Raw genomic sequence first — 22381 nt, forward strand, 5'->3', positions numbered from 1 at the left:
AAAATGATCATCATAATAAAATAAGAGAAATCAGAGCTCGAACGGAAAGATTTAGGTATCCCTTTTTCCCACGCGTCATTCGAGAGTAGAATGGTAGAGAAGTAGTATGAAAATGGTTCGATGAACCCTCAGCCAGGCACTTAAATGTGGATTGCAAAGTAACTATGTAGATGTAAATGCAGATGTACTGGGTGAACATAATCTTGGTAATTAGCGCGCCATCAGTAACACTGCCTCAAGAGATATACACATTTTCCCTTTGTAATTCTTAACTTATTGTAATACCTTCCTTTTTGTTCGAAACCTTAAACACATGATTATATATAACGCTTAATGAGTAGTTTATGATTTCATTTTAAATTTTTAAAATCGGTCAATAACTATATCACATATTGGAAATAAAATTTTTGTTGCCCTGGACGCTTTTAGATAGGTAACCTGGAACTGAGACTGTGCCGCGCATTAGCCGTTTACTGATACACTCATGAGCCAAAACTTTATAACAGCCTAGTTAAAAGCGTTTTGGTCCACTTCTGGAACTCATTTCAGCAGTGATTCTGCGTGCCGTGGATTCGACAAGTACTTGACAGGTTTCCAGAGGTTTGTGGCAGCTGATGCCAACGCACAGGTCACACACCTTCCGCAATTTACTGGCGATTTCTTTGTGGGCGCGAAGCTGGCGCCCGATAGCGTCGCAGTTGGGTTTCATCGGATTCAGATAAGCCGAATTTTATGGCCAAGACATCAACATGAGTGCACTATCATGCTCCTCAAACCATTGCAGGACGATTTTGGCCTTGTAATACGGACGGTTATCTTGCTAGAAGATGCCATCGCTATTGAGGTGATTACAGGTGGACCCCAATAATGTTCACGTGGTCCGCAGTTGTCATGGTGCCTTCGATTACTACCGCAGGCCCCATAGTCACCCAGGTGAATGTCCTCCGTAACACGATACTGCTCTCCCACCGGCCTGCGTCCGTGGCGCGCCGCGTGTTACAAGGAGCCGTTGGTCTGGATGATGTCGTATCTGGACACAACAATCGAACTGGTTTAACAATAAACTGGATTATCCGGCCAGGCGACACGATTCCATTGATCCACGGTCCAAACTCGATGATCCCGTGTCCACTGTAATCATAACTGACATGTTGTTGGGTCAACATGGAACGTGTAGGGATCCTTTGCTGCGGAACATCATGCTCAGCACAATGCACTGAACGGTGTGCTCCAAAACACTTGTAACTCCGACAGCACTGCAGTCAATCGTCAGATCTGCCAAAGATGGTCGTCTGCCCTGCTTTAGAGAGCGTGCAAGCCTCCGATCCCTATGTTCTGTGATGAGGTACGAACGTCCAACTTCCTGTCGGCTACTTGTAGTTTCAGCATTTTTAAGGCACTTTCCATATATGCTCACGAAAGTAGCACACGAACAGTGACACAGTGACGTTTCGAGGCACTGGGCCACTACAATCTGGTTTTTGTCAAAGTCGCTGAAGTGGCGGATTTCAGCATTTGCGCCATTTATAGTCGCTGGAATGATTCCCCATTGTCTCTGCTCTGCTAATATACTTCTCCTGCCGCGTCACGTGCCCTCGGGGCCACCAGCCAGCATACAAAGTCGCAGTGGGCACTGGTAATAATGCTTTGGCTCATTAGAGTATATTGGCGTGCTGCAGAAGTTCGTACCTTTTTCGCACAAGTTCAAAAACACAACAGATACATATCACAGAATGACTTCCCAACATAACTGCTGTATAGTGTTTTTTTTTTTGTCGCCGGCCTTTGTGGCCGAGCGGTTCTAGGCGCTTCAGTCCGAAACCGCGCTGGTGCTACGGTCGCAGGTTCGAATCCTGCCTCGGGCATGGATGTGTGTGATGTCCTTAGGTTAGTTAGGTTTAAGTAGTTCTAAGTTCTAGGGGACTGATGACCTCAGATGTTAAGTCCCATAGCGCTTAGAGCCATTCGAACCATTTTTGTTTTTTGTCAGTCTAGCAGAGTACGGATTTGGATTGCGTCTTTAAGACGTCTCAGTTGTTGACAATAAATGTCAACGGTGATGGTTACGCCGCAGGGAAGCAATTTGTAGTTCATCACACCGTCGGTGTTCTACCAGGTGCATACCTTATCTTTTGTGGGTGCGAGCAGGTCTTTGTAAAGGGAGTTCTCCTTTGTTTAATCTCAAATATTCCTTTATTTTTCTTATGTTAGCATAAAGACACCATTTCTTGTCAGCATTAATTATACAGGATAGGAATGGTCGTTGTTGTTCACGACCCAACTGATGCTCACATATGGCCACTCGTTGGTATCGGCTTAGTACATGCTGTACCAATACACTCGGTTTTTGAACCCTCCCATTGTATGCAAATATCGCATGATAGTGGAATGATGACAATTGATCACATTTGTCAGTTGAGCACACTGATGTGGATCATTGTGGATTAATGAGTTTAAACAATGTTCATCCAACCCCGACGGTCTTCCTAAACGTGGTCACTAACGTCAAAACGATTGTCGTTAAAACGAGAAAACCATTTTCTTGCCGTGCTCTGTCCAATGGCGTTATCCCCAGACACAGCGCAAATTACTTCTGGCTGCCTCCGCTGCTGTCAGCCACTATTGAACTCAAACAGAAGAATATGTCGGAAAGTCCTGATTTCTCCATTTGGGATTTCAGTTTCTAGCGTCCACAGCTCCAGTCACTCTCTCCAAATGGCAAAATGACAATGCGCAAACTCACATGGCAACAGTGAACTACACATAAAAAATAACAATCGATAAATAAACCCATAGCTACCGGAATACCAACGTACAAAATAAAAAGCTACGAACTTGTGCACCAAACTAATAGATGCCTGTGATGTGTGTGTGTAACGCTGTGGAACGCAGTGTTGGCTATTAGAATACTTTCAAAAAATGGTTCAAATGGCTCTGAGCACTATGGGGCTTAATTTCTGAGGTAATCAGTCCCCTAGAACTTAGAACTACTTAAACCTAACTAACCTAAGGACAACACACGCATCCATGCCCGAGGCAGGACTCGAACCTGCGACCGTAGCGGTCGCGCGGTTCCAGACTGAAGCGCCTAGAAACACGTGGCCACCAGCGGCCGGCAGACTACTTTCGAGAAGCGCCAGCAGGTAGCCTAGCTTAACGTTACAAAGCGATCGCTGGATCACCAACGACACAGGCTCTTGTCCTATCTTCATGAGACGCTTTGGAGCTGACTGCGCATTAGTGAAGCGGTCATAAACTGTACAGCCCCAACTGCCCTCCCCTTGGCGCAGAATGCTGGTGGTAAAAATTTCTTCCATCGTCAGGATTTGAACCGCCTGTTACTGCATCATGTGAGAATGGACTAAATACCTTCGTGGCAGATGTCGCTTTGCTGAAATTAATCGCAGGAAACTGACACATCTGCATAACATACGACTTACTCTTGATGTGAACGTCACCAGTCAGTGCCTCACGTTACCGCAAACAACAGCGGATACCTTTTTTTTAGAGTAACATAGTTTTCGAGGTGTGTAGATTTTCTGCATAAATTCGTTTTTTAAGAAGATTCAGTGCATTGTTTTCTTTGCTCTAAGAAACTGACTTCGTACTTGTGCATGTAAAGAAATGATAACACGATTCGAACAACAGGGAAATTAGCTTTCCAGACAGACGACAGACTTTTTCCCTACTTCCACTCTTAGTGTACTCGATATAAGATTTGGTAGCGATAAAGGTTTACGACTGACTGAGTCACATAATTTGATATTTCACACAGCTGAGTAAACACTTGCACGTGCAGGACATCACAGAGAAAAATTATCGCATCGCTTCCACACAGCTGCGAAGCAAGATTAGACTAACAGTACAGCACGTGCAGAAGCATTTAGGTGTTAATTTTTCTGTAATTGACTGGAGCCGGAAGAAGCACTAATAAGTGATACTATGAGAAGCATCCCCTGCAACATTCTTGACCGTGGTTTACAGAGGTTGGGTGTAGACGTAGATCTACATATTTGTGAAACGGTCTGAGTGACTTCACTTCGTCTCTGGCGAACTTCACAAGCCCTAAAGAAAAGAAAGCCAACGCTGCGGATCTGGATTAGTAGCTAGAGCGGGGTTGTCCAAACCGCGGCCCGCGGGCGGCATGTAGTCCGTAGCAAGTATCAACCAGCCCAAGAAGTGAGCGTGTATTACACGGTCGCTAAAACTAAGAAGAAAACATTCCATACAACTCTGTTTATGTAAAGTTATGATAAATTGTACATTTTCAGTTTCACACGATGCTATTCTCCCATTGGTTCATCCCATTCTTAACGCTGTCGCCCATACTATACCAGAACCCCAAGAGTCTCCTCGTTCCTATAACTGACCAACGCGTCAGGCGCACTGGTCTGTTGTCTTCCAGCTCTTTAGTTGCAACTGCGAAATGAGAAACTTAGAGACGTATAATGTAATTAATTTATGAAAATACAAGGAAATCCTATGGTACTTCTGTAGAACTGGGGTGAATAACCTTTTTCACCGTAGGTCTGATCACTACAAGTCGGTAGACATTGGTAGTCTTCACGTGTATTGCAATTACTGCCAATGTTTGCTATGTAAGCGTCAACTTGCAACCCAACTTTTTTGTCAGGATCAAAGTGAACTAAGCAGCGATCACTGAGCTATGAATCTTAAGTTTTTGAAAAGCTTCTTGGCACTCAGCTGTCCAAACAAAGGGGACATACTTGCGACGCAAGCAATGCAATGGAGCTGCGATTTGTACAGCATTCGGTATGAGCCGAGTATAATAGTTCATTTTCCCTAAAACTGACAGCAAGTCTGTGATATTGCGAGGAGCTGGCAAGTCTCGTATAGCTAACAAATGCGAGTGAAGAGGAAGTACACCTTGACTGTTGATTGACATAATACTGCAACTCAGGTTTAAAAACAACACATTTATCCAGTCTACACTTCAGTCCTGCATCGGATAACACATGAAACAAAGCACGCAAATTTGCAATGTTTTCTTCATGTGTACGACCTGCTACAACAATATAGTCCAAATAGTTTGAACAGTGTGGTACTTGAGCAGCCAGCTGTTCGAAATACCGTTGGAAAATGGTGGGTGCGGAAGCACTGCAAAAAGGCAAACTCAAATATTTAAATAAACCCATATGGGTGTTCACAACACACACTTTTTGAGAGCTCTCATCTTGTGATATTTGAAGATATGTGTCGCGCAAATCAATTTTTGAAAAATAGCGACCAGCGCCTAATCTGTCCATGAGATCCTCTGGGCGTGGCAATGGGTAAGTATCAATCACGGTTTGTGGGTTGACAGTAGACTTAAAGTCAACATGAGGCAAATGCTACCTGAAGGTCTGGGGAACAAAACCAGTAGATTTGCCCATTTACTAGCTTCTATGGGCACAATAGCTCCGCTATCTTGCAATTCTTTAAGCTCAGCAGCCACTTTGTCCCGTAATGCAATGGGGACAGTTCTGGCCCGACAAAATTTCGTCTGACCGTTTTCTTTCATAGTAATACGTGCAACAAAATTGTTGGCCTTGTGTAAACCTTCAGAAAAGAGTTCTGGGAATTCTTAAAGCACGGTCTTTTGCACTGAATGCAGACACTGACAACAACACACTGTCCCGTATGTTAAAGTCAAACAAATGAAATGAATCAAATGTTCTCACAATCGCGTGATTGTAGGAACATAAAAGTCATTGATCGCATATGCGAGCGATATATGGCAGGCAAAGTACATTTTCCGAGAATGGGAATGTCTTGTCCGTTATAAGTCCTCAGGTGCGTGCTAGTTTTAGAAATCTGTGGGGAGCCAAACAGTTCATTTGTGTTACGATTCAGTAATTTTACAGACGCACGTGTGTCCAACTGAAATTTCACACGTTTTCCACAAAGAAGCAAACGAACAAAAAGTTTGTTTGACTGGAGTAGCACTGAAGAAACTGTTCGCTAGCTAGTTTTGCTAATGCCTGCAACAGTCTTGGAATACAATGCATTGATTACATAGCCTTGTGACTCGATTTTGGGCAGTGGGCAGAACTCTTATGTTTGTTCAGTTGTAAACGTACGGATTGTACAAGTCCTTTAATACGACAAACGTAACACTGTGCTTGTCTGGGTGGGCAGTATTGGCGTTTGTGCCGTGAATAGCACCGAGGGCATGACTAAATTCTGTTCGCCTGTGTAGAGAGCTGTTTACGCGGCGTGGAGACGATTACGTTTCGTGTCGCGCGCAAGCTGTTGCTTCCTAATCGACCAATCGGGAGCAACGGGCGGCGCGACCCGACAAATTGTTGGCTGCTCAAACTTATCGGTCCACACAGCACCTGAATAGTACTGATCTAGTATTTGCACTACGTGCTGAAATGAGAGATCGGACTGTTTCAAAATCCATTCTTTAAGTTTGACATCAGTTACACTGTACACGATCGCATCATGCAACATAACATGTGAATACAAAGCACCACAAGCACATTTGAATTTGCATTTCCTCGTCAGCCCTGCAAATTTGTTACCCACTCGTGGTAAGTTTGTTCTATCTGTTTCTTGCAATTAATGAATTGATACCTAGCTGCTACCACATTCACTTGTTGGTCATAATCGTTAGTTCGCGAGTCTGCAACCTTTTCATAGAAAAGTTCACTCAGAGTGGCGTTAGGGTACAACTTCTGAACGAGTCTAAACACTGCACTTCCCACCGTGGACAATAAATAGGGGAGTTTCACTGTACCTGGTACCTTGTGAGCGATTACGTGGGCTTCGAGCTGTTTCAGCCACTCGAGCCATTCCTCTTCTTGTTCATGAAACTGGCAAAAGGCAGCATAGCATCTGTTACGTGATTTGTTTTCTCAAAGCATTGATCACTGAGAGCCTAAGTGAGGCGCTAAGCAGCACTTCGCAGTGAACGAAGAGCTATTCACACAAAGAGAGAATCGTAAGACTGTATAATAAATAGAACCGTTGTTGTTTGCATTATCACTTCTGTATGTTTTCGTTATTTACATCATATATTTATTTTAAAAGAACCAGTACAGCTTTAGATGATCAATAACGTCTCTGATTGCATTTTTTGAAAGAAAAGAATTATGTAAAAATTGTGTAAATTAAAAGCTTACAGTAAAGCAATGAGTGAATGACCCTATGAAGTATTTCCGATCGAAAATATACATTTAGGAACTGTCGAGAACGTCACAATATTTCTGGAGAAGAAACAGAAACAACAGTTGCGTTGGCAGCCGTAGAATACCAAAGCTATAACGAGCAGACGTGCAGGCTGAAAGAACCGTTGCAAAAAAGTGATTTCGCCTCACTAAGTGATTGGATAATGATAACTAAAATGGAAACATAGGTGGAACTTCACAGCATTGTTGACAGTCTAAGCTCGGAAAGAGTGCTAAATCTCACAAAATACGAGGAAAAACAGCTGTTATCTTAAATGTACCTATAGGTACGATCTGACGTAAAATAGCGCAGGATCATAACTACGAAAATACGGCCTAGCAGTAATGAATATTTGTCGGTGCAAATCTCTCACCAACTGAGAACTCGAGATGTATAAAACAGAGGTGCTCCATATGATAAATCGCAATATTATAACTCAAATGTGTTATCTTCAAATACCGTCTCATGCTGAGGTATAATTAAAATTATTACCAACGAGTCGAGTAGTCAGTTCAAATCCTACTGGTGAGTTAAATTTTCGTTGTCAGACTTAGGCCGGAAACCGGGGAAGATTAGTAGCTGTACAGTTCCTAATCAACGGACTCCTCTTTGGGGGCCTGGGTTTCATTTTAAACATCTCTGCAATGTCTCATGGATGTGGCACCATTGTGTTGACTTACCCACCTGATGAGGGTGCTAAGCTCGATCACCCCACTGTGGCTATTCGAGAGGATTTAGCTATCTGCCGGCAATCAATTTCACCCTATCCCTTCCCTCCAAGCGTCAACAATACAAAAACGAATCAGAATAATTACTTGTCAGCATCTAAAGTCGACGATGTCACACTGCATCATAAACGTAGTCACAAATGATGCAGTCATACAATGAACAGTACACAGTCATAGAATGAATAAAACGAGATATCTAGTGCTGGAATAATGGGTTTTCTAGGCAAATAAATTATTGAAAACGAAATGTCTAAAAGAAGTTAGATAAAGAGATGTTAAGTGAAAACCATATCATAAATCATACTCGATTACGTGTAAGGATAGATCTCCTTCACCTCTGGAGTCCCAGCTGTTTACTAGACACTTTAAGAAAACTTAATGGAAAAACTGTTATTAGGAGACTGCAGGAACAAAGACTGCTGTATGGAATCAGGTCTCACCAGTTTGGTTTTAGAATGAAGAAAAGAAGCAAGAGTACAGTTTAACACCTCGTCGACGACCAGGTCATTAGAGACAAGTTCAAATTAGGGAAGGAAATATGCCGCGCCCTTTAAAGGAAACGTACCTATATTCACGTTAAGCGATTTGGGGAACTCAGGGAAACAGTAAATCTGGTTGAGTGGATGGTTATCCTCTCGAATACGAATCCAGTGTCTCACCATTTCGCCACCTCTCTCGGTAATATATTTTTAGAAAAGGGAAGTAAACAGATGAGTCTGAAAGTGAGGCAAAAGCTGTAGCGAGTAATTTCCATTCAAATATGTAGCGGTCATAATGACATGTTGCTGAGGCGTTTGATAGCATTTTGGTGGCCACAGCTATCTTCCAGTTGAGGTAGTTGGATAGTACTTAGCCACTATTTAACTGACTGAAATACTCTGATCAGGTCTGGGAGGAAACACTTGCCAACACTTAAACCAAAATTTTTCTGAAGGCTACCACAAGCATCCGTCTGTTGTCCTGTGCTCTGGGATATGATTTGGTCAACTTCTAGGACAGTTGGAAGTAATGTATATCGGTCACAGGTCTAATGTCAAATGTTATTGATTTATGATCTTTAAAAATGGTAGCTCCTTTTTCAATCTGGAAACAGTGGTTACGCAGTTCTTAAATAGGTTCGTGATTGGTAAAGAGTAGTTTAGTTAACAGTGGGACCGCCAAAAGATAAACATTTTGTTAACAGGCCACATTTTAATACTTTTGTATCGCAAAGCTACTTTAACTGCTATTGTGGGTTATTGTGCAAGTTTCTGAGCTCATATGCTGCTAGCATAAGTAATAACTAGACTACAAAAGAGGACTACTACTCAGGTTGTCAGGGCCTTTCGGCATCGTATCAAATACAAAAGAAAGCATTCGTTTTACGGTTGCAGCGAAATATCTGTTACCGAGGTCAGAATCTCGTAGGAGAGTTGGACAAAAACTGAAAACCATTTAGAAATAGGATCTTCTTAAGTGTGCTATCCCAACAGATGTAGACGAAGAATCAGATTTATTTCCCACTGTCCTATGCAGTGCTCACGGAACCGTTAGTCTGCAGCCGTAGACCAGGGTGTCACTGAATGACTGCGAGGACTCCCTGATATTATAACGATTGTGGAGATAGACATTTATAGTATATATTTATTTTTCCTAAAAGCTGACGTTTTTACTGGCTTGGCATGAAGCTTTCCCTTTTGTCTTCTATCATGGTCATCGATGCTACAGCTTTTATATGTGTCTTCTAAATTCTTTCTAACATATTTACAAACTTTTACTGTATACATATAGAGAAGTGGGAGGATTGACAACTTTTCAAACAGGTGTTTGCAAGAATGTGTTCGTTGAACATGGTACACTGCTCTTACAATTCTTTTTTCAGCGAAGAAAATGACTCAAGTAGGCCTCAGAATATAATTCCATACAATAGGATGTTGTGGAATTGGGCAAAATAGACAATTGGGACAGCGCAAAAACTTGTTTAACAGATAGTAAACGTAAACATAACATATATTACTTAGCGTTCCATTTATTTTGCTTGCCTGTGTATGCAATCTGAAGTCATCTTGAGGCCATATGCCTAAAAACTTTGTTTCCAGAAATGATGTAATTTTGTTGACTTTTGATGTCACCTTTTTAATAGCGATTTAGGAATGTTGTTTTTTAGTTTTCATTGGCAGCTTATTCCCCTCAAAACATCCATTAAGTCGTAAGTATGCAACAAGCAAAGCTCGGGAGTCCATTAACCTCAAAAACAGAAGAAAACATGCAACAAATGACAAAAGTTGTTGGTTTTATTAGAGAGGTTACCGAAGAACTTTGCATCTCATAAGGATATTTTAACCGATAATTTTCAAATGAGAGGAATGAATAAAAAATTTGTTCCCAGACTCTTCAGTGATGAAGAGTAGGAATATCGTGTGTCAGTTTGCACGGAGCTGAACGATTGTTTTCATTAAGATCAGGACTTCATGACGAAAATTGTAACTGGAGGTTGGTCTAAGGGTGACTCTGAGACGAAAATTCAGAGTTCCCATTGGAAAAACAGTGAATTTCCTTGCCTTAGAAGGGCACGTCAGTCGAAATCGAATATCAAAGTCATAGCTATTTTTTATATTGAGGGCATAATACGATCAGAGTTCGTTCCAAGGGGAATAGCTGCAAATACTGAATTTTACCAGGGAGTGCTGCAACGTTCGCGAAACGATGTACGAAGAAAGAGACCAGAAAAAGGAGCCAATGGCTTCCTTCTTCACCACAACAGTGTGCCAGGTCACACCCCGCTTTTGATTCACGTGGGTTTGACCGGAAAAAGTGTTCCAGTCTGTCCACATCCGCCTTACTCACCAGATTTATCACCATGTGTCTCCTGGCTCTTCCCAAAAATTAAAACTGTACTTGAACGAAAACGTTTCGGCACCATTACTGTCACTGAGAGGGCCACAACAAAGAAGCTGAACGCCCTTCCAAAAGAAGCTTTCCAGAAATGCTTCCAGTCATGGATTCAACGTTGTGATAGGTGCACTGCTATCGAAGGATAGTACTTTGGAGGAGATTCCACTTGTTTATCGATTTGCTTCTAATGAAATTATTCACCCTATTTTTTTTATCACAGCTCATATTTCTTCAATGTAGTTCATTTAAGTGCCATTTTTCATTAATACTTCATTTTTATTAATTCAAATTATCAATATTTGCTAAGCATGTGTAACAAAATCTGCAGAAAGGTGGTTTTAAAACAAGTGGAGGGGAGAGGTCGCAGCTTTGGTAGTTCAGTCATGGGTGACGGATCAGCTCACTATGGCTCTGCATTGAGTGAAAGATGATGTATTGCAGTACATATAATACAAGTAAATAAATAACAAAAATTGTACTAAACTGCATACATACTCTTTCCAGCCACAAGGAATCCTCTTCAGTTCTGTACTAAAGTGTTCTTTAGGGTCTCCCAGCCAACAACGACACACTATTGAACTTGCAGAGTCTTGTAACATAGGAATCAAGGGAGAGGATCTTGTTTGGTGGCCGGTATTCTCTATCTACAACACAACTGCACACATGTATTAACAGGGTTCTTTATTTATTTAAACAGATAGCTGCTACTTAACTTTTATGGTGTCCATGCATTGTTGTACAAGCTCTTCAATATTAGTCCAGATTAGCCTCAATTCTTGTGAAATACAAGTCCTGCTATGCAATGAATGACAGACGTCAAGCTGGAGTGTGAGTTGGTGCATCAGTGACTGAGCTAGTGACTGAGTGACTGCACTAGTGACTGAGCTTGAGACTAGGGCAGAGACTGAGCCATCCAGGCAGTGGCAGCGATCTAAATACTTTGGTGGCGTGTTGCTAGCGAGTCTGTCTTTGGCCTCTCTCCTGATAGGCGCGCTTCATCCAGCACCTACTATCATTCTTATCGCTACATCTTTTGTGACCGGTATGCTGGCGACAGCTCACACCAGCACGTAGCCGCCCCCCCCCTCCCCCCCAATGAAATGTAGCAGTGTAGGGAGGTTGCGAATGACAACAGAGAGGGAGCTAGGATGCTGGACATAGAGATGAGCTGGGAGCCGTGGCTGTGGAGGACAGTGTACTCTCAACCACACCCTGCCATCTAGCTTGTGAGGCAACAGGAACATCCTGTGGAAAAGTGCTTCCAGGGCATACATCCAGGCCTGAGGGCATGTCCTGGGGCAATGGTGGTGACAGTAACGGTGATGGCGAGTCCAAGTACATTGGGTCAGCGAGTGGGGACGATGGGGCGAGGGCACCTCATCCATCCGCTCCTCCTGGGGTGCCCCAGTGGGCTGCTGCGAAGGCCGTGCAGTGCCGTGAGGCTGTGATCTGGGCGAAGAAATGCAGCAGAGTCACAGGGCAAGTGACATGCACGAATTTGGTTCTGGTGGTGGCACTGCAACCATCGGGACCTGCAATCAAGTACATAAAAGAGCCAACACGTTTCTGGATGATTCATCTTTCCCACCGCCCACAGTTGCCATAAACCCTGAAAAGACCGAGTTAGCGCAGCGCAGAGCTGTACTTGCAGGACAATGCGGTGGGTGTCGCAAGTGTAGCAGCATCCGATGGCAGCAGTCGTGCAGAGGTTCCGTCGGTGATGGTCCGTCTCGTGGCTGGGGGCGATAGGAGGCGAGAAAGAGTTGCAACGCCTGTTCTTTTGTGTGGGCGGTGTGGAGCTTGGCCATCTGTTGCTTAAAAGTGCATACGAAGAATTCTGTTTCTCCACTGGACTCGGGGTGAAACGGAACACTTGTTACATGACGAATGCCATTTTGTTCACAAAACTGAAGTGAACTGTGGTCTTTTGTCCGATACAAGTACTTCTTGCATACCTTCTATGAGAAATATGAAGGACAACGTTTGAATGGTGCTACGTGATGTGGTAGAAGCTATAGGCACCGCAAATGAGAACTTGCTAAAAGAGTTTACCACTATAAGCCAACGAGTGTTCGAAAACGGTCCTGCAAAGTCAATGTGCGCTTGTTGCAGTTCACCCAGAAAAACTTAGGCCGTGATTGCCTTTCAATGTAATATGCGCTACAAAGTTATTAGCTTTTCCCATTCCTTCCGAAAATAGTTCAGGAAATTCTTTAAGCAAACTAACGACACTGTTTTTTGGTGCAAAAGCTGATATGGAAAGTACATTGTCCAAAAATATCAAAGCATCTAAATAGAAAATGTTCTCACTGTCTCTTGATTTAAACAGAGTAAAATTCACTGTCCAGCTGTATGATTTGTTACTGGCAGGTATAATGTATCATCCTCCTCTAACAGTACCCTTTTTTTTATATAGAAATAATCGATACTATGAATACTATCGACTCTTGCATAGGTTAAAACTATCTCAGCTGTTTCATTAAAATAATTCGTACAGTTTTGTATACGATGTATTATATTTCAGGCTAAAATGTATTAAAAAAAGAAATTCATGTGTTGCAATCGATATTTTCTAACAGCTAAAATTACTCTTCTTTTAAGAATAACGGAAATTACAAAATTTCTGGTATACCTAAAATTCATATTATTAATTGTGCAATCAAACACTGATTTTTAAATTTGTTCCTGGATTTATTTATGAAATAATGATATTTTCCTGTTGAGGAAGTTTTTACACTCTTTAGCTTTATAAACTCTCTGGAAATTGTGAGTACTGCAGAATGTAAGTAGTTGTAGGCATGCCTCAGACGGAAGTAGACTTTTTATAAGTTTGTCACCAACAATGTAATTATTGGATTTTTGAATGTGGAAATTATAATGTCGGCTTGCTTTAGAAGAAAATTCAAATGGCTCTGAGCACTATGGGACTCAACATCTTAGGTCATAAGTCCCCTAGAACTTAGAACTACTTAAACCTAACTAGCCTAAGGACATCACACACACGAATGCCCGAGGCAGGGTTCAAACCTGCGACCGTAGCAGTCCCGCGGTTCCGGACTGCAGCGCCAGAACCGCACGGCCACCGCGGCCGGCTGCTTTAGAAGAGTGTAATAAAATAGAAAGATGTTCATAGCACCAGGCAACACTTCAACACCAACGTCAATGTCAAATCAAAATTTTCCAGCAGCAAGAATGTACTCCTATCTAGATACAACAAAATTTTGAGCCAGCAGCAACAACAACAAAATAACCAAGATTAATAAAAAGTTCTTGTTTTGTAATCTTACTGCTCTCGAAGTTATCGAAATTTATGCAAAGAATGAGAATTTTAATGGTGATGTGTGGGTAGGGTCAGATTACACAGACAAACCACATTTTCCAAGCACTTGAATTTCGTGTCCGTTGTAAGCAATGAGGTGCTTCCTAGATTTAGAAGGTGTGGTGAACCTGACTGTTCATACATGGCACGATTAGGCAAAGTTACCGATCCACCTGTGTCTAACTGAAAGTTCATCCAACGGCCAGCAATTCGTAATGAGACAAATAGTTTATTAGAACGTTGTTGCACAACACTAGGGTGAGAAGGAGGCACAACCTTAATTTTACTTTTGTCAGAACCTGTTGTAGGTTTAGAAAACACAGCATACACCTGCTTTTCTAGGAGCAGGCAAAATTGGCGTTTTCGTGCCATTGCAAACAAACTGCTTGGACATGGCCTCTTTTTCCAATCGTATAACACGTTGCATTACGTGATGGGCAATGCTGTCTTTTATGGCGAGCAAAATATCTGGGGCAAGACTTCACTAAATGCACAGAAATGTTTACATGTCTATGTGACTGTACACGCGGCTGTGTATGCGCTCTTTGTAGTGGCTGCTTGGTGCGGTTGCGAACAAGGGGCGATTCGACCCGGCAAATTGGGGCCTGGTCAAACTTACCGGCTGCTGTGGCTCCTGAATCATATTGCTCTAAGTTTACAACACTTGGGGAAGTGATGGACTGGAATACTTAAAGATCTGTTCCCGTATTCTACAATTTGGAACGTTGAATGTCATAGCATCCCAAATCATTAAATCAATGCAAAGGTTGCCACTGCTACACTTAAAAATTTACACTTCAGAGTCATGCCCATTAGTTCTGTGTACCACTGATGGTACATCTGTTCCGGTTTTTTCTGCAAACGAAAGAATTGATATCTGGTTGCAGCTACTTGGACTTGCTGGTCACAGTACTGAGTTAGGCCTAATGCAGGTGTCACTTGGTCATAGGCGATTTCATCAGGAGGTGCGATTCGGAATAGTTTTTGTGTTAACCTGGACCCTGCGGACCCCAAAATCAAAAGAAAGTATTGTAGGTTTAGAGTGCCTTGAACATGATGAACTTGGTTGGTTCTGAAACTGAAAAACTTTTGTTAGATCCATCACGTTGGGCGTTTCCGGCTGTGGTGCGGGGCAGGGAGTGGAGGGGGTTGTGTATTATGGCAAAAAGCAAGCAAAGCCTCCGAAAAGAGAAATTTGATTAGCTTTGCGGCACACCTGGAATGCATGCAAGAACACAACAACGATTGAGCAAATAAAAATAAGCACTCCTGCAAGATAAATACAAGAGAAGCAAGAAAAATCTTTGGCGAAGTTGATTAACTTCGTTCTGCGCTGAATTAACCTCATTGACACTGTTGTATTCTCGTCGCCTCTGTTCTGTTTTCGCCGCCATTTTTGTATTATCGTAGCCAGCGTTTAGTCTTGTACCACTGGAATCAAGGAAGAGGATACCGGCCACCAAACATCCTTTCCCTGGATTCCAGTGGTACAACATCCAAGAGTGGAGATGGTGAATATAACAGAACTTTGTGGAGAAACATATGCTAGTGTAGGTTTTATGCAATGGTAGCCAGATCCAGTAAATTTCTGTGTGTATGATCACCTTAGCAAAAACCGACATTTCATTCATACCGAACTGTTGCAACGAAAGCGATTATGTCATTTGTCATGGTAACTGTGTTTACCTTTGGCGTGTTGTTCTCTCATTTGTCACTTGTCTGAAGAACATCAGAAGACTAGGTGAGAAATGAATTCACATTATTGATCAGAATATCCAGTTTCTATTGGTCGCCAATTAGAAGCTACTGTCCCGATTAACACTGCTTCCTCGCATCTAAAAGACACACTGTCTAAAAGACACACGGTTTAGCATTTCCTTTTCCCTATAGTAGAGTAGGGACATATTGACGAAGACATTGCATTTGACAACTGCAGACATTCAGGATGGTGAGAGACTGTAAATGCCCTTGTAATTCAGGCTAGCAGCCCGTTATGCAATACTGATGACCTCTGACATTCGATGTGACGGTAAGTAATGGCCTTAAGTGACCGTAGCTTTCCTAAATTTTATAGGCTTGTGAATCTGTATTGATGTCCCATCTCTCCTCATCCAGTATTTTAAATACAAAAATCTGACAGAGGCCAACTGCTGAAAACGGTAAACTGTGTTCAAACAACACCACCTAGAGACAAAATCAAACAACCATACCGCGACACCATACCCAACCGGCAATCTTAATATCAGTCAATATCGAGAGAATTGTGTGGCCCGTAAAATTAGCGATTTTTAATTGACATTTGAATTATGTTAGTTAACAAAGAAAACGCTTATAGTTGTTTATGTGGAAACGATGCGAAAACAAATAAGAATGCATAACTGCAATTAATTTCGTGCATAACATATACAACAAGACCACGTTTGCTAGAAAAGCCGTCAACCTCTTTGAAAAATTCGCAATTTTCGTGGGTATGATATGTTAGGAACATATGGGGCCATTCTTAAAGCTGCAGTAGTGGTTTAGTAAAAGAAAAACCTCACACATTTCCAAATAATATTTTTTTTACCAAACACTGAAACATGGACTTCACAGTCGTTTGTACTCGGATAATTTCAAGAAGAAAGTCAGTTCCTATAATTTTGTTTAATGGCGCTCATTTTGAATATATATCCACTTCCAAATACTTATTAATCACAATATATACTAAGTAGTGGGACTGCACCGATAGATCGATAAACATAAAAGCAATGCACTCTTCTTTCATAATTTTCACTCGATTCTTCTCCATTAACTTTCAGTCCATGATGGCTGTTACATGAAATCCTTCTAAAATACTCACTATGGCTGGCTACGCTAATGTTGATGCTTTCCTGCAATGCAGCTGCCTTCAATGAACTTCCTCTTCTTCTCCATTTCTTGGACGGTCGTGCAGCTGAAAATAGGTAGGCTGGACAAATTAGAAAAATTCCTGGAATTTGAATGAAGCCGCAGTTTTGAAAATACAGCAGTTAGGGTTTTTCCATTTTTGGCAACACTTCCCAGGGAATGTCGCAGGCTTTGAAATTCCTGTGACACCCTTCAAGAATGAGCAATGAAATACATTAAATGTAAAATATTCAAGCCAAGTGATCCGGCAAACAATAATATACCATAATCTAAAATGTGCATTACTAAATTCCATACAAAACAAAACTTACCACTGAATAATTAGTACATGGGAAATCCTGCCTTGGAATTGAATGGTGCCATTTCTGCCTCATTACATCGTGTTTGGGAAACTTGAACACAAGAACATTGTTTCCTGCTGTGTGATATACACTGAAGCGCCAAAGAAACCGTATAAGCATGCGTAACCAAATACAGAGATACGTAAAAAGCGCCTATGTAGACAAGTGTCTGACGCAGTTGTTGGATCGGTTACTCCTGCTATAATGGCATGTTATCACGATTTAAGTCAGTTTGAACGTGGCGTTATCATCGGCGCACGAGCGATGGGACACAGCATCTCCGAAATACCCATGAAGTGAGGATTTTCCCATACGATCATTTCATGAGCGTACCGTGAATTCAGGAATCCGGTAAAGCATCAAATCTCCGACATCTCTGTCGCTGGAAAAAAGATTCTGCAAGAACAACGAGTGAAGAGAATCGTTCAAAGTGACAGAATCGCAACCCTTCTGCAAATTGCTGCATATTTCAGTGTTGGGCCATCAACAAGCGTGTGAATCATTCAATGAGACATCATTGATATGCGTTTTCAGAGCTGAAGGCCCACACATGTACCCTTGATGACTGCATGACACAAAGCTCTACGCCTAACATGGGCCCATCAACACCGACATTGGGCTCTTAATAACTGGAAACATGTTGCCTCGTTGGACGAGACTTGTTTCAAATTGTGTCAAGCGGATGGACATGTACAGGTATAGAGACAACCTCGTGAATCAATGAACCCTACATGTCAGCAGTGAAGTGTTCAAGCTGTTGAAGTCTCTGTAATGGTGAGGGGCATGTGCAGTTGGAGTGATATGGGACCCCTCATACATCTATATATGAATCTGACAGGTGAAACATACGAAGTATCCTGTCTGAACACTTGCATCCATTCATGTCCATTGCCGGCCGGAGTGGCCGTGCGGCTCTAGGCGCTACAGTCTAGAACCGGGTTACTGCTACGGTCGCAGGTTCGAATCCTGCCTCGGGCATGGATGTGTGTGATGTCCTTAGGTGAGTTAGGTTTCATTAGTTCTAAGTTCTAGGCGACTGACGACCTCAAAAGTTAAGTCGCATCGTGCTCAGAGCCATTTGAACCATTCATGTCCATAATGGACTTGGGCAATTTCAGCAGGACAATATGACACCCCACACGTCCACAATTGCTACAGAGTGGCTCAAGGAACACTCTTCTGATTTTAAACCCTTCCATTGGCCACCAGACTCCCCAGACATGAACATTATTGAGCATATCTGCAATGCCTTGCAACATGCTGTTCAGAAGAGATCTCCACCCCCTTGCACTGTTACAGATTTATGAACAGCCCTGCAGGATTCATGGTGTCAATTCCCTCTAGCACTAAATCCGACATTAGAGTTGAGTCCATGCCACATCATGTTGCGGCATTTCTGCGTGCTCACAGTGGCCGTACACAGTATTAGGCAGGTATACCAGTTTCCTTGTGTATATTGCGTAACATTTAATGGTTCAAAATTCTGTGCTTTATCTCATCCACATTGCATACTATCATTTAATACTGCTATATGGGATGTATTCTGGGACAATGCAGCTGAAGTCAATTATTTGTTCTATATTGCAGTACAAATATTTTATGGAGTTGGGAATTTCTGTGATATTGCCGAGTTGTTTGATTGTGTGGCTCATAACAGTCTCCAAATAATAAAGTGGTTGTTCATTATTTTGCTGCAGAATTTTTTTATTGTTGTTGAGAAATTTACTGGGTGGTTATAAACTGACGGTGTTCTGACTTTATACATCACAGGACGCTGAAACATCGTAGGTATGTGGAGTAAGTTAAAAACATAGTTCCACTTTCTGCCACCAGGCGAAAATACAGTGCTGTTTGTCAGTTGGAACTGCATGTTGATTTCGTTTGTGAAGTGACTGTTTTGTTGTAGAGGGTTAGAAAGGTTGAAGTTTTCCTTACAAAACGCAATGGCTATTGAGAGAAAGACCTTTTAACAAATGGGCTAAAGAATATGATCAAGAAATTTGGAGAAACAGGTGAATTAGATGGTGCAGCAGGGAGAGGAAGCCTGCCCATTTCCATGGCAGTTGTTGATGAAATTGCCTGGCCATGCAGCATATGCCTCAAACTCTGCATCAGTGCTAGAGCTGTCACAACAATTGTCTCTCCCCTGGTTAACAGTTCAAAAGATTTTACGGAACATTTTACACTGGTATCCCTACAAAATTGAGAATGTGCATCAAATGAAGCCCCAAGATACAACACTTTGACTTTGCCCTTCCTTATTTGGCACATATGGAAAAGGAGTAAGTGTGGCCAGGGAACATTCTCTGTACAGCACTGTACAGCACTGTATAGCACTGTCGCATAAGGGGTTTTATTCCACCACATGCAATGCATGATCATCCACTACACTCAATGTACTTGATTTTGTGGTATGGTTTCACAAGCTCCTTCGTTCTCAGTCTGTTTTTCTTTGAGGAGATGACACCTTGTCAGCCTGATAGGTGTGAATTGCCATATGCACATTATAGGGGTCACCTTGTGCAACAAGTGATTCCAGCTTTGCAAGAACTCACTGCGTCCACACCCATAGGAATTGATTTAAAATTGAGACCTGGGGGAACACCAAAATGTATATTTCTTATTCTTGGCTGTCTCTTCTCCATATTTCTCCGTTACTGTACATAATTTCTCCACACTCTTGTCGTCCATTCAAATGTGCTTCCAGCAACTGCATGAGTTTTCCTGTGACAACACTCATCTCAGTTTCTGATAAGAGCATGCCATGATGTACTCTACGAAAAGCTTTTGAGAGCTGCAGGAATATTCCTACTGCTTGGGAGTATTCATATATATATATATTTTTCAACTGCTGGTGCCAAGGTCTTCAATCTCTTCTGAAAGTATGCTAGAAATCACCTAATAAACTGATGGAAAAAAATCAAAACACCAAGAAGGAGTTTTATGACATAAACGAAAGGCGGTAGGCATATTTCTACATCTGAAAGATGATGTCTATTCAAATTTCGCGCCAGTCGCATACGAGTGGCGCTAGTATTGCCAGTATGAAGATGTAGATTAGGTTTGCTTTAAACACACACTGTAGTGGTTGTGAGCTTTAGTTACATTTGAGCTTAGAAGTGATGTTAGCCAAGAATGCCTTTAAGGCAACAAAGACGCAATTATTAACACCCAACTGAGTTTGAACGAGATTGTGTAATTGCAGAACGACTTGGCAGGAATGTAGCCACTATACATGATTGCTGGCAGCGATGGTCAGAAGAATGAATGGTCACGACAAGACCAAGCTCTGGACAGCCATGTGGCACTACTGAGAGAGAAGACCATTGTGTTTGTCGTATGGCTTTGACATATCGAACTGCTTTTGCAGCAGCAATTTGAGCAGCACTTTGCATCACAGTGACACAACGAACTGTTAGAAATCGGTTACTTCAAGGTCAGCACTGAACCAGATACCCTGTATCATGCATTCCATTGACACAATGCACTCCATTGGCACCAAACCATCACCATTTGAGACTTCAGTGGTGTCAATTGAGAGCTCAGTGGAGGGCAGGGTGGAGATCTGTTGTTTTTTCTGAGGAAAGCTGGTTCTGCTTCAGTACCAGTGGTGGCCATGTGTGGGTTAGATAGAGGCCAGTCGAGGGCCTGCAAACGACTTGTCTGGGTGCAAGACGAACCGGACCTACTCTTGGAGTTATGATCTCGGATGTGATTTTGTACGACAGCAGGAGCTGTCCCATGATCCCTGACTGCAGAATTGTACACCACCCTGGTGATTTGAGCTGTTATGCTGCCATTCAGGAATAGCATTCCAGATGATGTATTCCAACAGGATGACACTTGCCCACATACTGCTGTTAAAACCCAACGTGCTCTGCAGAGTGTCGACATGTTGCCTTGGCCTGCTCAATTACCAGATTTGCCTCCAACTGAGCACATATGGGGCCTCATCAGACAACAACTATTCATCATTCACAAACAGCATAAATTGTCCCTGTATTCATCTACATCTACATCCATACTCCGCAAGCCACCAGATGGTGTATGGCGGAGGGTACCTTGAGTACCTCTATCAGTTCTCCCTTCTATTCCAGTCTCGCATTGTTCGTGGAAAGAAGGGTTGTCGGTATGCCTCTGTGTGGGCTCTAATCTCTCTTATTTTATCCTCATGGTCTCTTCGCGAGATATATGTAGGAGGGAGCAAAATACTGCTTGACTCCTTGGTGAAGGTTATGTTCTCGAAACTTCAACAAAAGCCCGTACCGAGCTACTGAGCGTCTATCTTTCAGAGTCTTCCACTGGAGTTTATCTATCATCTCCATAATGCTTTCGCGATTAATAAATGATCCCGTAACGAAGCTCGCTGCTTTCCATTGGATCTTCCCAATCTCTTCTATCAACCCTATCTGGTACGGATCCCACACTGGTGAGCAGTATTCAAGTAGTGGGCGAACAAGTGTACTGTAACCTACTTCCTTTGTTTTAGGACTGCATTTCCTTAGGATTCTTCCAATGAATCTCAGTCTGGCATCTGCTTTACCGACGATTAATTTTATATGGTCATTCCATTTTAAATCACTCCTAACGCCTACTCCCAGATAATTTATGGAAGTAACTGCTTCCATTTGCTGACCTGCTATATTGTAGCTAAATGATAAAGGATCTTTCTTTCTATGTATTCACAGCACATTACACTTGTCTACATTGAGATTCAAATGCCTTTCCTGCACCATGCGTCATTTGTTGCAGATCCTCCTGCATTGCAATACAATTTTCCATTGTTACAACCTCTCGATATGCTACAGCATCATCCTCAAAAAGCCTCAGTGAACTTCTGATGTTATCCACAAGGTCATTCATATATATCACTCTTACTTCAGAAGACTTCTCTCCAATGAGAATCACATGCTGCGTTCAGTTATCTAGGAACTCTTCAATCCAATCATACAATTGGTCTGATAGTCCATATGCTCTTACTTTGTTCATTAAACGACGTGGGGAACTGTATCAAACGCCTTGCGGAAGTCAAGAAACAAGGCATCTACCTGGGAACCCGT

The 22381-nt window shown here is 42.2% G+C and overlaps 1 protein-coding gene across 3 annotated transcripts in view; it reads left to right on the top strand.

The window, feature by feature from the left end:
- LOC126354159 (nuclear hormone receptor HR96) overlaps positions 1-22381 on the top strand; it is a 147602-nt gene that overhangs the window by 43847 nt on the left and 81374 nt on the right. The window contains exon 1 of one of the 3 annotated variants that reach the window (XM_050003579.1): positions 15484-15835. The exons of the other annotated variants lie outside the window; for them this stretch is intronic. The gene's annotated coding sequence lies outside the window, so the exon portion shown is untranslated. Of the gene's footprint in view, positions 1-15483; positions 15836-22381 lie in introns of those variants that run through there. 3 annotated transcript variants of the gene reach the window in all.

The sequence above is a fragment of the Schistocerca gregaria genome, chromosome 3 (assembly GCF_023897955.1).
Source record: "Schistocerca gregaria isolate iqSchGreg1 chromosome 3, iqSchGreg1.2, whole genome shotgun sequence".
Lineage (NCBI taxonomy): Eukaryota > Metazoa > Arthropoda > Insecta > Orthoptera > Acrididae > Schistocerca > Schistocerca gregaria.